We start from the raw sequence: 16,408 nt of genomic DNA on the forward strand, positions 1-16,408 counted from the left end.
GAGTAAAATAAATCCTTCTTCAATTCTGCATACATTCTGCCTCCCTCCTTTCCATTCAAAATGCCTATCCTATTCCTACCCGTTCCTATCAATGAAAATGCTCTGCATCCACTTTTCCTACCGTCCTTCGATTTCTCCGAACTATTCTATCCTCCCCACCATGCCTATCACTTCATTATTGGTTTTTCTTCCCGTCCATTTCACCTTTTCCATGCTTTTGCACACACAAAAGACTCCAATCTACGCCTATAATCTAGCTTCAACGAACATGGTTCCACACCGTACAAAATCACGCTTCATATAAAGGTTTTAGCGAGTATTCGATTACCATCCTTTACTAACGTCCTTGTCATCATCTCTCTCCTCGCTATAAAAGCTTCTATGCCTATACCTTCTTCTTATGCCCCACTACTTTGACCATCTTGGGCCAAAACACTCCAAAGATAGGTTTCCACTGTTTTACCTGACATAGTTTTTGTCCCCCAATTTTTACCTTCAACTATGTCTCCCTCGAAAATCTCAAAAGCTTTGTTTCGTTTACAATAACTTTTCAATGAGCTAATCAGTAATTATAATCCTTTGGCTGACTGGGTAATTAATGCTTGAACCTATGTTAAACTTTATTTAAGGGCCCAAAAAATTAATTTAGAAACTATGCGAGTTGTTGATCAGCTTCTGGACTCAAACGCAAGGAATCATATTTACAATCAAATTGGGAACACATTTTTTAGCTTAGAATACTCTATAATTTGTCTTCAATTTTGCCAAACACGAGAACTCGGAAAATCCACCCAATCTTAGTATTTATCTCTCTGATATCAAATGGGTTTCAACTCTTTTCGAGGGCTAAGCGCAACCGTTCCATATTACGTACTCTGATTCGTGTAAAGATAAAATTAAGGATAACAGAAGATCAATTTTATTTTCAAATACGAGAAAACGCTGAACTCCAGTCGGAGAAATCTTGTAGTATGAGAAAAGGTTTAACACTTACCAAGTCCATCTTAATAATATTATGCATATGGAAACAATACTCCACGTCAGAAATGCAATAGAATAGTTGGCAGACGGTTGGAGTTACATACCTGAAAAAGAAAAGAATTTATCAAAATACCATTACATCACCAGAAAATAGTTTACATTCCATTAATATGCCATTTATTTTGAATAAGTATTTCATAAACAGTGGTATAATAACACGAGGAGGCAATATTATTGGCAGGTATTGTGCCAATGACATGGCCACTAGTCGGTCATTAATCAAGACTTTTTCTTCCTTTCTGGACATTTTCAGTGATTAATTTGCTTTCTGAAATCTGCTTTTTGCTTTCCTTCTTTTGATTCTGCTTTCTTACAATAATCTAAAGTACATTATTCACATTAAAAAAACATACTCCGAGACCATGGTCCCCAAGTACAACGATTAAAGAACTTTCCAAGGCATGTGATGAACAATTTACATTTGTCAATAAATCTTTAATGGAACATTCAAAGAACTGCGTCAGCATACAAAAGTCAATTTTTTCCAGTCGTTTCATGGCAGCAATCCAAAAAAATAAACATCTTTCGAACAATTTTTGTCATAATTTTTTAACTAAAAAAATCAATCGCGCAGTTCACTAGAAATTGGAAAGCAATGAGAATGAGCTAGAGCACACAGCTCCAGAGAGTTGACTTTTTTTTAATTTTCGAGTTCAGTTCTATCACTCTGGACGGATAAAGGTGTCTTACTATTCATGAATCCCACAGGACCACTTGAATGACAAGGAGAACATGCAATTTTAATCACCAGAGGTATTGGAGGGGTTGTGCATCAGGATGTACACTCACTCTGACCAACGCCTCGACGGATACTTCACATGTTAGTACGGCGATATTCGTAAAAAAACAAAAATGCCGAGAGGTACTCCATCAAAAAGAATTTAGGGTCGGTGAAGAGTTTCAAGATACTTCGAAGAGGGCACTAGAAGTTTTTTTTCTATTTTCTATAAATACATCCCCTTTGAACAGTGATGATTAAAGTCTCAATTACTTCCAACCTCCACGATATACTATAGATCATGTGTAGTTGCCCCGTGTCTGTTGTTTGCATTGAACTTTAAAGTGATTGATCCTCTTTGCAGTTACACATGATAGATTTCCTCTCAACTCGTCAGCAATCGTCAAAGGGACATAGTTTGATATTCTTTTTGCACACTCAGAGGTTTTACTTTATCCTTCAGAAGAAAGAAAAATCCTATAGCGCGAAAGGGCACACCTCATTCCGTCGAGAACCCATTTATTTGATAATTACTTCACCTTTACTGAACTTGTGTGCCTTCTATTACTGGAATCTATGTACCGATTTCTCTTACTCTATCTTCAGAGTCCATGCTCCTGGATATCGGAGTCAAGAGTGCACCAAACCAAGGCAAACACCTACACCAATTAGAGTCCAGTATGCTGAATTTGATAGAACGAACCCAAAAAATAACCTGAATATCAAATCATAGTCATCTACCTCACAGTTTGTTTCACATTTACGGTAAAGTTCACCACGTGTCTAACCTAAACACATCATGGAATGAGATACGCTCTCTTTTCCTGTACCATCTTAGGTTTCACACGAAGGTCTCACATTTGTAAAACCATACCGATGGGATCGAGCTATGGGGTGCGCAGTGACGCCATCCGGGAATGAATTCGATCCCTCTGGTAAAAAGCCGAATGCATTACCCACAAGAATAAATGATTTTCGTGCAAATCCACTAAATGAGTTGAAAAATTCCATTCAGTGATCCAGAAGGGAAACCGATCTAAGCTGACTGTTGTTGACTCACATAAACATGGAGTGATTCTTATGTGAATGAAGTCGCCCATCAAGTAAACAATTCGCAATGAGATTATAATCACCATAGAAGTGGTAAACAGGTTAATGGGAATAGCACGACCAAGTAGACAATTATTCATATCCCCCATTAGTCATGCTTACAAAATTTTATATCGAAAACCGGAAGCGTAATGATCATTGATTTCTTAAGAGTAAACAAAACGGATGATGCAGCATCATTAATGAAGGATAGAAAATACGCATTGATAGATTCGTGACATCACAAGGAAATGAATATATACACCAAAATGTTTCAAGAATGAGTGAATCGAGAATTATCAATTTTAAGCGCACAAAAGGAAATAATTTTCGGATCACCAAATGAAATGATTACGGAAATTATTATTTTAATACAAATATAATAAAAATTGGCATCTTATCGCATAGCAGCAGCGAAGATATCCCTAGTCACTAACTAAAGCCAACAGCGATACATACAGGGTCGCACCCAAACGTGGTAGGACTGATTTTTTTACAAGGATTTTATTGACGATATACTTACATCGACTTCATAATCTTCAAAGTATGCTCCTTGAGCTGCTACACACTTAGTATAACGTAGCCTGTTTTCTCGTACGTCCTTTTGAAAACAATCAGAGATCCTATTCCATCTCAGATCAAACTAATGTCGTTAAACAGACTTCGCGTTGCTGCTGCTTCCTCCTGAACTCTTAAGTTGACGGGACAATCTTGAGCTTAACTGCCGAAAGAGGCAAAGGACCAACGAATTACACATGACTCCACATCAGGGACTAGGGTCCCATAGTGACTGACAGATTGGCAAAACTAGTCGGTCGAAAAAAAACGCCTTCGGATAATTCCAACCATCTCCTGCATCCCTTCCTTTAAAGTCAACATGAGAATAACAGTGTGTCTACGCTCCGATCAAATCAACAGACTATGGTCTCTCCATCTCATCCTCCTTTTTATCAAGATTCATTCCAGCATACGGATCAATAAATTGATATCCAGTCGGAGAAGGATTACACCAGACGCCCCCGGCGAGAGCTAACAGCAACCCTACCACTCTATCCAGACCCTCCCTCAATATCCCCCTCCTACTCCAAAAATCTCGCCTTACTATTCCCCATACTTCTGCTGATGCGATCCTACCATCCCCCTACACTTTTTTTCACACAGAACGTCCGTGGCATTCGACCTTTCACCCCTTTCGCGTCATCCCATATTTCACGCTCTCAAACTGACAATATAAGATTCAAAACCCAGTGTTATACATTTAATCCCTAAGGCAAATCGCTCGACTATTTTTTATTGCGTTTATTGTCAGTGAAAGAAAAATGGGCACAATAACAGAAAGAAAAATGGGCACACTAACATTGAAAGATGATTCCCAGCGTCTAGGGGAATATCACCATGTGCTGATCCGATCATTCATTATACTCGGAAGAATTTCTTTTCCCATCTAATAATTCCCTTGCGACTGGCTACTCTTCACTTTTGATGAGTTAAACACTCAGTTTTGAAGTTAATAGATGAAACCGGTGAGAGAAATTTAGTCCAAGTAGAATTATAACTCTGAAAATCTCAAGTGTAATGGAGCAGTCGCTCTCCTGTAAATATAACTCTCAATAAAAAGGTACGCGTTAAATAATCTGGACTTATATTTTCTTCATGTCACGGTAGACTTTCGAGAAAAAAGGTTCGATACTTTTTACATGATAAAATTATTCACTACTGCCTCTTTCTGTTCTTGTCATTCCGGAGGAATTGGAAATGTGAAAAACAACATCCATTTCTAGTGGATCTCATCTCATGACCTTCTAAATATGCGAGACACGCCGAAGTCAAACGTCAAAAAACAAGGTTAATTTTTAGGGGCTACATCGTGTAGATGGTACACTTTTCCCTACATGCCTTTAATGAGGTTGAGTGAGGATTAGGACAAATATGCCTGCCGTTTATTAGTAATATCCTCCATCGAAAGATTAAATACGAGTCGACTGGTGGCTGATAATGAAATTAATATTTATAATGGTTCACATAATTTTCGTTTAAAGTTTAACTTTAAAATTGCGATTACTCTTGCGCATTACAGCTTTAGGAGCTATGGAAAATATCTTATTGCATTCAATCAATAGGCGCAAAACTTTGGTATCAATATACTTTGGCTACTCTCTCAGTTCTCACACAATAAAATAGGCACGACTAAGTAATTATGACCAAAGATATGAGTATTTACACATGAAAATGAACAAGCCATATCGTTTAATACGAACAAAAAAGATCCTGTATTAAGCAAATGATAGCATGAAATAGCGTAGTCAAAAATTAGGCTCTAGTTTCCAATTTTTTAAATAAGACTCAAGAAATGTATCGGAAAAACTTTTGTTGGAAATTTAAGCGTTAATGTGAAAGCTGTTCTCAAATCCTACCACCCTAACACTAGGGAGTTGGTATAAACGACCCGACCTAACCTCATTTCGTGCCCCACTCAGATAGCATATTTGGATTACTTTCGCCTTGGCATCTTGAATTCCGTCCTGCAGAATTACCCGCCACAAGGGAAAAAAATTCAACAAGCCCCAAACAAGAAAACTTAAGACGTAAAGACCCAATTGTACATGAATATGTTTTTCAATTATTTTTACGAAAAAAGAAATAATATATTTGTAAAATATATCCACTCCAGTTAATATATTTTCCTGTACCCACGGCACAACATACAAAATTTTATCATTTTAAGGTTTAAGAGAAAATGCATTCTTTTGAAGTTCATTTGTACGTCGTGGCCATGAATCAAGAAGGCTTAAGATACTTAAAAAAATGCACGAGCCCAAGTGAACTATCACGAGCTGGGCAGCTATGAATTAAAACAGACTACGCTTGCGAATGTTCACGAAAGCTAAGACATGGCGCATTTCCTTTTAGCTATTCCGTGGTATTCTCACCACGGAAACCAGATTCATGAATTTTAATCCGTACAACGGCCGTTAAAAAAATTCCAAGTGAATTTATACAAACACCACATAGTAGAACATAAATAAGCAGCCTTTGGGACTTATCTTAGAGAGCCTAGTGAATTCAGCAAAATATCCTAACAAAATCCATCATGAATTCTGAATGTTTCTCCGGTTTTAACCAAACTTATTCGCCAAAATTTGGCATTAAGACGCAGAAACGATCGGAAATTTGTTTAACTTAATTCATTTGGTAAAATAATTTAATCACAATACGTATAAATAAATGAAAAAAATTAATTTCTATTTTAAACTTATTCATTAATAAAATCAGGGATAAACAAACATGAGGGGGTTTTCAATGGAACGAATTATTATATGCGGAGCTACCTACAGTAAAAATGAAATCCTTAATAGTGATAGGCAAAGAACTATTAGCACCGCAATACCTGGAGTGACGGGGAAACATAAAGTCACGGAAGATTAAGTCTCAAACCAAACAAAGAAGTTTGGAATCCTTTCCAACAAGTACCAGCCGAGAGTATAACAACAGAAAACACGATATATAATTATTCAGACAATATATATTTATTTTGACGAGGTGGCCTAATGAATAATGTGTAGGGATAGTGGTCCGAGGGTTCAAAATTCCTATCTTGGTTGATAACCCTATGTGAAATCCAAGCAGTGCGATTTTCTAATTACTAAAACCAAATGCCTTAACGTGGAACCACGGGGAAAGCCACCCACCCAATTTCCTGAATTTGCGTGTTTTACATCCCTTGTGGCATAGTTCGGAGTGAGTTCTGCCTTCACCTAAAAAATTAACCTTCGAATGGATGGATATTTTTAAACTAATGCTCTCCGAAGTATTGGCTAACAAGTTCAAAATTTAAACAATACATTTCCATTAATTATCCCTATGCCTTTGGGGCAATACAATGCAGCTTGCGGAATTTAATAGGTACGCTGAATGACTATACATACTTGCACAGTCGTTCATCTGCAACGTGCGCGAGTTTAACCCCTTGCCTCTTTCTAGATTATGAAGTATTAAAAATAAAAGACCACCCTCGTCATCAGCGCTGTTCGACCGAGAATCGCGAACGCGTTGCACACGTGTCAAACTCGGTCGGATTGACAAGTAATTTGTTCAGAGATAATAGGATGACCTTGTCATGAACAGGCACAAAAGTGTATTACCATGCAGGCCGCTAATCAATATTTCCAAAAAAATATAAAGTTCGCTCAATCAAATACCTACATTTTGTGCATCATTTTATTTATTAATAATGAATGTTATGGCAGTATCGAATTTAATGAAAATCTAGAATCGCCCGTTCTTTCTTTGCACTAAAAAAAATGATTTTGTTTTGCTGATTTTTGTTTTCTTCCCATTGGGATTTCTTTTTTCTATTGAAAAATGAAAATGATACGAAGCTGTTACTTCGTATAAGGTAAGCACGATTATTTCAAATCAAATATTTCCAAAAACTACCCTATTACGATGGGTACAAATCTTTATTTTAGAAAATTGCAGAGAACACATGCTTGCTAACTACATTTATTATGCTATATAATGAGACCTAACCTGCCGATGTAATCCTCATGGAGTCACTCTACCTGCTTATCGGATATGCATACTCAGAAACACACAAATTTATATTTATAAGGCGACAATTAAGCTGGCATGATCTTTGACAAGGAGTTGTTAAACTATCGGGAACTCATTTAAAATATAGCACTTATTAGATTAACGGTATGGGTAAAATGTTTAAATAGATTATGATAAGTTAAGATAAATGGTGTAACAACTGTACCAATGGCGCACATACCATATGCTGATCTCATATGTAATGGCGCATAACCGATTCCACATTCTCGCCATGAAATTTTGAGTATTTTAAAAATTCACAGATTATTTTCACCGCGACATCAAAGGTTGACTGTACGGGTACAATGGATTGAATAACGTTCTTTCGTGTAATTAGGAAATTAAATTTTAGTTTGTTTAATTATCATTATTTTACATTAAATACGAGTATAATGAGGAGAGTTATGAAATACTATAATTGAGGCATTAATTTCAAATTAAACCAAAACGTTAGCTTTTTTTTACCAAGCCTGAAATCTAATTCCCGCTTTTAATCGTTCAGCGTAGATAGAAATTAAAGTATCGTATTTTAAGAGCCGTTAATAAATACTTCAATCAGGTACATACACGCACGTACATACATTCGCATCGAATCCCCCTTCGTGCTAGACCTAAGGCGTCGGGACGGACAATCGCGAAAGAGAAGAAGTTCGAGCAAGCAGAACCCACAACGACCTTGGGGGCGAAGGGTCCCCTTCAAATACATTCCATCCGCGTTCCCACACATTCATGTCTCACCCCCGCTCTCTTCCTTTCTCTCCCTCTAAGCCCTTCACCGGCCAAATCCAATCTTTTAAGAGCCTTAAAACCTTCTCTACCCACGTCCATGACCTCTAAAGAAACTACCCGCCCACGCAGGTGGCAAACTTCCTTTGACTTCAACGGTCCATTTTGGTTTCGAACGCCAACCTACGATGGCCAGCCGAGAAGGGCCGACCGGTCAACCAGTTCTCATACAATTCTTGTGGGAACTGCGCACTTAAAACACATTTACGTGAACCATTTTCTGAAAATGTTGCCCTGCTGGTTAAAGCGCTCCAATGCTGTTTCAATCATGTATGTTAAAGCATGGAATTATTCCATTCCAATATAACTACGGAGATCAACGCAAACACCACTCTTAAAAACCAGTAAAGCAGGGGGAAAAGAAGGGTTGCCTCCTTCCACTAAATGCCTCCATTTACACAATACGATGCTCACGAAGTTGGACTAATTGCCGAATTGCATCGCGTACGGCGTAGAGGAGCTAGATTTGTAAAACGTTGTTATGATAAACTTAGTAGCGTATCCGAAACATTAGAGCAGCTAGGCTGGGAATCAATTACGGAGAGAAGATTAAATTACAGATTAAAGCTCTTGCATCAATTGGAAGGAGGTAGGTCTCTTTAGCAGTGAGGTTGAAAATGTATTATTACCCCTATCATACTGCGGTAGGAGAGATCATGTTTATAAAATTCGATAGATTAAGTGAGGAACGGATAGATTTAACATATCATGTTTTCCACGAAAGATAGGGGATCGTAATAACATTGTTCGACCGCGGTAGGGTCATGTTCGGGTAAAACTATTATGGTGTGTATTCATCCCCTGCCACACACCATGGTGGTGGCTTGCAGAGTATATGAACAAAGAAATAAAATACACTATGTCTGCTCTTCGGGCAATAGTTACAAGATTAAAGTTATACTCAGTCGAAAACATAGAGTCAAGGATTTTTTTCCCTCAAAAATTCACAAATGCAGTGCAATAAAGGCGAAACACTAACAATTCAAGACAATGCTCCACTTAGTAGTCTTCTCCTGCTATTGATGTGGTTGGTAAATAACGAGGTCTGATCAAAAAGTATCGCGAATTTGGAATTTTCGCGGGTTTCGTAAAGTTGATATTCGATTTTTTTGTGGCGTTATGTTCGCACTATGTCTCTCACTTATGCCGAAAAGTTCGGCCATTTTGAATGTTCAGTTTATTCTTGACAGCTGTTTAGCTTGGACGTGTTTGGCTTGCCTTCGAATTTTCCCAGTTCCAAAAAAATGGATAAAAGACTCCGTATCAAATTTTGTGTGAAAAACGAAATTAAGTGCGCGAACGCATTCCGCATGTTGACTGTGGCATATAAAGAAGCTACCTTGGACCGAAGCAACGTTTATCGGTGGTACAAAATGTTCTCAGAGGGCCGAGAAGATGTGAACGACGAAGAGCGGGCCGGACACCCGAGCACGTCAACAACAGACGAAAAAATTGATGAAGTGAAGAAAACAGAATTAGCCAATCGTCGAATCACCGTTAGGGAAGAGCCAGGAATCAATGCTGTTTGATTGGCAGACAGTAACCAAGAGACGCAAGTCTTTCGCGCGTCGTCACACGTGAGGTCCAGGCTACTTGGCTTGGTTACCACACAGGTTAAGGGAACGAGAAAAAGACTTAAGAAGAACTCATTTCAAACGATTTTGAATTCATAATTTGGTCATTCGGTCACAAGCTTTTAAATCCGCTGCGGAGGATTCCACTTGTAAACGCATCGATTTCCGTCGGAAGCTTTTGACGGCGCGACGCCAAGGAATTGAATCACACATTCCCAACTTGGGACGGTCTTGTCACTTAACGACCCTGTCCCCCCCTCTAAATAATTCATTAAATATCCTTCGGATGCCCGGACAAGCCGAGACGCCTTTCAATTGATCAATTAGTCATGCGAGGACGCAGCGGGAACCTCAGAAGACACACTGACACCGGACGTAAACTTCCGCTTCCTGCGAGACGATGGGGACATTGCCGAGAGATGCGGCCGGAAAACCAAAATGGGGTTGGGGACGTCCCATCCGAAAGCACGGGAGAGCTAGCTCCACCTACACCGTGCATCGTCGGGACGAAAAAAAAATCATTCGTCTTCACTCCGTCGCCGCATTTCAAACGAGTGGTTAAATAGTAATTCGTAGTCTCGCGAATGTTTAGGAGGGCCCAGGCGGATATTTTCAGATTTCAAGTTTCAAATTACGAAAGCAATGCTTTTTCTTGACAAACAAATTTATTTCCTTTGATCCAAAAGAAAGTTGTCCTGATTCCGGAAAGGACTATTTTTCACTTTCTTCATTTCCGCGCTAAACTGTGGTGAGTATTCAATGTATGAACGAACAGAAATATTTAAGTGGAATATTACTTCAGAAATAATGAAAATCGTTGTTTGTAGAAATGAATAAAAATATGGAATTAGGATGACAGTATCAGATACGCCAATGCAGCATACGATACGATCGTAAGCTGCATTTGACGAACCGATTACGGACTGTTCCTGTGGAATGGTAAGAATTACTTTAAAAGACACTTTCATTACCAAGAACGGTGCGTAAAATCACAAATTCAAAATCTACACATAAAAAATATTTTCTATGATCAAAGCAAGGGAGATGAATTTCAACTACAAATATCCAAGCACATTCTTGAACGCGTGACAAGACCATACTATGCGGCGCCATGATTATGGAAGAAAATAGCAGCGAATGCAATAACGATTGACCAATGAAAGAAGGAAATTCCATTAGAAGAACTGACAAATGACGCTGACAAGAATTAGACGTAAGAATCAGACCATGGACGTAAGAAACTCTTATGATTTAATGCCAGCATGTAGTTCACTTTCTTAAGGTTCTGAGAAGCAATATCGGCAGCAGGATAAGAAATTGGAAGCAATTCAAACGTAGTGACAGTGAAAAAAGACGAAAATAAAATTGGGAGATTGAGTCTTCAGAAAAGTGGATGAAGAAGAGTCTACAAGGGGCACTTTGCGGAAGAATAGGAAAATTACTTGAGCATATCTGAGGAAAAATATATCACTGAATGCTGTCGGAATGAAAAGAATAATGCAGTAACATAAGAACTTAAGAGTAAACCCAATAATGGATTAATAGAAGGAGATAATGGAAGACTGTGGTGTAAGAAACTACGAAGGAATGAAGAGATTGGAAGGTTGCTGGATAGTATGAACTTTTGTAACGACCAACACTCAGAATGACCTATGATGACAATTACTTCAAGACATTACTATAATAAGTTATGTTACGTACGTTTTCAGATCAATCCACAGTTTTGGCCTGTTTTTGCCCATTCGCACTTTCTTTTCTCGGTGCTATAAATTAAAAGATCGATTATCACCCTGAAATAGTAGAACAACTTTCAAGATGACAATGGCTATCGCAATACCAGACTGAAATTGAAAAGCAACCGCACTACATAGTTATTTACCTATTTTGTCAGCCGATGCAAACTTCGTGCAGTTTTTAATCCCATTGGCGCCATGAGAGTACCATTAACTACAGCGTATTATTTTCACTCCATTGATAAATTAAATTTACCATTCTTTGCATATTTTATAAGCCTTTTCGTATTTTATTTATTTATAAAAATATAAATAAATACTTTTACCCTATTTATGTACATACATAATCATTTATATACATAAAAAAACACTGCACGTATATGCGATACTTAAGAAGTCAGATGGATTTCCGTATTGGATCGTAGACAGCGAATAGGAGCTAAATTTGAATCAATGTTGTGGTATATTAGTAGCGCTATGGGAGTACTTATTAATAAAACTAGTCTGGGCATTAGGAACGGATCAAGGTATAAATAACGGTTTGAATTTCTTAAATAACTTAGAAGTGGGACTTAATGATAATGTTAAAATAGTTTGCTAACTCCTTCGTACGTCAGCAAAAGAGATTACAAAGAATATAAAGATAAACTATGGAACCGAAAGGATTTAAATGCATTTACACACGAAACACCCATTCTTCACACGAGAAATGGGGGATCAGCATAATTGTTAATAAAATACCTGAGGATGTAATATTTAATTCGAGTTAACCGATAGTGTAGCCATTTGTATATCTAACTCATATTACATTGTGCCCATTACTAGCAGCTGGCCCTGCATGCCTCGAGCAGTTCTTAAAAGTTAAGATATTGAAGTGCATTTAACGCTGCTCGGAAATAGTATTCCCTTTTGTTCTAAAATTAACCAGCTTATTCGTCTGCTCCTAACGTTTTAGTACCGAAACATTTTACGGTGCCCGTCTGGTGTGGAATTACCCACTGCCACACGTCCTAGGGTACTTACCATGAAGATGTAGATAGAGATCCGTAAATAATATTCACGAAGTTGTCGTTTTACGTTCATCATGAAGAGGTTCTTTATCGTGTGTCGGACGCAACTGGTGGTACCCTCTGTATAATCCCTTTAAGGCAACTTTGGGCTGCCATAGGGTCTCCCCGGCGACGGAGATTAACGAGTTGTCACCCACATCCTAAGCAAGACTCGAACCCGCAAATTTAGGGTTAACCGGTGGACCCCAACACCAACCCACCCGGCCAGTAACGGTTATAAATTCGAGTAAACATGTTACCCTTCAATTTCCCACTCAATATCGAAGAATGAACCTTCAATAAAGTAATACTAAAAAGGCAAGATGCCAATTGGCAACCTCACAAAAGAACAAATGAAATATCATCTAGAGAGTAACTTTGACTACATAATCAATAGGAAACGCAAACATTACCACAAATCATAAAAATCTTAAAAAGAAAACTAATATCTTACGCATGAAATTATGGAGGATAACTGCACAGCAATCACACATTCTGTATAAAATAAGGAGAACGGTAAGTTAGACACAAGCATTAGTATACCGAATAGGTGAACTTAGAACACTACCGTGGGATGAGAAACACTCACGCCTATATTACGAGCTAATTTCGCATTAGCTATTAAACGAAATAACCCCTTTTATGACTGGTCTCTTTACTCAAATAATTTCATTATTCATTGCCTCACAAAATTTTAAAGTGCCCGATACTTTGGAAAAATAAATATACACACCTAAATAAACTTTTATTAATATGTATTCCGCAATATGCATACAAAATCATTTTAAATGAAATTAAATCTTAATGAAAGGAGAAACTTTGTAATTCCACATAGATTTATTCGACGGACGACCTAGGTTTCGACGTGGCACGTCATCATCAGGTGAACCTGATGATGACGTGCCACGTCGAAACCTAGGTCGTCCGTCGAATAAATCTATGTGGAATTACAAAGTTTCTCCTTTCATTATGTTAAGTCGATTCCATGAAGTCACGCCTGAGACAACGAATTATGAAATTAAATCGCATTAAACAATAATACAACAAACAGCTGTCAAAACATTAGACTGCCACAATGGCGATATCCTCCAAAAGAAAATTGAATAAATATATTCATATAAAGGATATCTAGAATATATGCAAAAAACTGCGAGAGATGCCGCGACAGGAACTTTAATGGAGTCATTCGCTAATATGCATTAAACTGCAAGGATTTCAAAGTGTAAAAATAATTCGCCCAGACCAGGATGTAATTTTGAGTGCAAGAGGACGCCTCAGCAGCTTAACTGGCTCGAGCAACCCGCCGGAAATCGAGGGATACGGGGGTTCGCATCCCGATTAACGAGAATCATTTTTACACATTGAAATTCATGCATCAAGAATATACCTGTAAATATTTGAAAGAATTTCAGCCTAACAAGTGACAATGAGGAAGACGCGTACCTAGCCCCTGCCTATTCGATGCCAATGCATCGATACTGAATACTATTTAATTTTCTCGCCATTTGCAGTTTAGGGAACAGTATGATATCCATAAATAAAACTGACTCGCGGATTTCCAGATAAATACACGTTTTTCGGTCTTCGGGAGGCATTTTAACCATTTTTCCGACGTCTATCCATTTGTGTATACATACGTATGTGTGCGAATGTTTTGTATTTCGTTATTGTGTGCGAATGGAATGTTTCGCACACAATAACTCGAAAATCTATGAACATGAGAAAAAATGAATACAGCAGCCGGCAACATTGGATACTGGTTATTTAGAAATATTGAGTGTTTCTAATTGTCAGTATCCCCCTGAAATCCCAATTAATAACGATGTTTAAAGGATACCTTTCATTAGATTTACCGGGCGTGAAGTTGGACAATCCAAAGTTATGATGCCAGCTTGGTTCGAGTGAATTGTTTTTAAATTAAGGGAAATGACCCTTCAATTGCCCGTTGCCTCGGGGCTGTCAATAATTCCGGTGACTGGGTAGCGTGAATTAATCAATCCATGTTTTTTTGGATAAATATGGACTTCCCCGGGCTCTCTCCAGGTAATCCACCACGGCATTTTCTCGACTACCTTCCTTCTTCCATTTCAAATTTCGTCACTTCGTCAACATTTTACAGTGACGTGAAAATAGTTTTCATTGAAATCACATTCGCTCACCTTTGGGCTGTACTAGAGCATCCGTGTCCGTGTGTGTACTAACGACGAACAGATCGAATAACGACGTTCTTACGACACTAAAAAATTATCAAGCATGTTCTTATCCAGCACCTAACATAAAAATGAAACAATTTCTAATTACTCTGCATCATGAGGAAATCACATAATGTACACAGTTTGCACGTCGCAGTTTACTCATTCCCAGAAATAAACAAAATTGCCGCGTTAAGTTTTCTCCCGGACCATGTGCATATATACGAACATACGTGTATGCGCATACGTATGTACGGGTATGCATGCATATATCACAACTCAGCTGGCTTAGTATTCATATTTAGTTATCCATATTAATTGAGTTTGTAACTTTCCAGAGATTTACGGACTCTTGCGATTACAAAATCATTATTATGGGCATCAAACAGTTCCACGAAGTGAAGCCTGAAAGTTTAAGGCTAATAAAAGTATTTTGTTAATTTAACATTTGGAGTAATTATAATTATTTTAAATGTCTCGAGTTCGAATTCAAAATTTTACACTGCATCTCTTTGATGACAGCGGGATGGATTATTGTTTGCCTGAAATACGCCAGCAGGACAAATATTCTCCCCAGAAGTACTTGGGTCTACTTCCTATGCGACCAACGCAGCTCCCGAGCAATGAAAAAAAAACGCAGCAGCAACTCTTTCGTTTTAAGAAACGGCTACATGAAAGCCTCGGGATGTGAAGATAAGGCACCCTCATTTGATAAGTGTCTCGTTTAACAAAAGATGATATATCCCCTGGGGGAGGGGAAGATGTGAACAATGACAAACAAAAAAGTGTCGCGCAGCGCCGCAACGGAAATTCTGATGAATTGGGTTCCCTCCCCGGACGTTAAAGCGTTCACGGGACGTGGAATGGGGATAGAAAATAGGGCGAGGGGAGAGAGAGGGAGGGAGATGGATGCGTGAGCGCCCCACGCTTCCCCGTGCGGCCCACCACCCGTTGCAATCATCGCCGTCTCACAACGAAATAAAGATTTCCCCGAAAGCGTCTTATCTCTCCACCCTCGCGAGAATAATAAAAAAGTAGAAAGGAAAGAACGTCACCCTTGCCTTCCCATTTCTCACCCGGGATATCCACTGCCCCCCCCCCCCACGTCTCTTCCTCTCCACCGTTTGCTCTCGCTCGCTTTCACCCCTCGCCAGCGCGGGTATTCTGCCCGGATTATTTGACAACGCTGACGTCTCGAGTCTTCCGAATGCCATTTTAACAGAAAAAAGGGGGGGTTATTCTTCTCTGTGCGTTTCCCTCCTACGGACAACAAAAAAGTATCCCTCTTGTTTCCTCAAGGAATTTTTTCAGGCAATATACATTATCACAGAAGAAACCATTACGGATTGAGATTATCATTAGCCTGGTCAGTCAAGAAATGGTATGTTAACACACATACACACGAGGATAACATTTACGCTAAAAATATAAAAATGAGCATAAAAGAGGGTACAGAGATTCTCAACAAATAGGAGGGCTAGCTGTAAGATAAATATTGAAGTTGGGCTTCATAGGCAAGAGCAGATGGAACACTTCAACTAATGAAGAAGCGCCTCGAAGAGTGCGGGCAAAGTAGTAAAAATATTAAAAGGATTTCTTTAGGAAAATAATCTTTTACTAAGAGTAGGGTGTT

General features: G+C 38.5%; 1 protein-coding gene across 3 annotated transcripts in view; it reads right to left on the bottom strand.

Annotated features, from left to right (window-relative positions):
* Nucleotides 1-16,408, bottom strand: part of LOC139696676 (tyrosine-protein phosphatase non-receptor type 11-like) — a 1,102,100-nt gene that overhangs the window by 984,361 nt on the left and 101,331 nt on the right. The window lies entirely within an intron of this gene.

Source organism: Hetaerina americana, unplaced genomic scaffold (genome assembly GCF_022747635.1).
Source record: "Hetaerina americana unplaced genomic scaffold, ioHetAmer1.1.p SCAF_7, whole genome shotgun sequence".
NCBI lineage: Eukaryota > Metazoa > Arthropoda > Insecta > Odonata > Calopterygidae > Hetaerina > Hetaerina americana.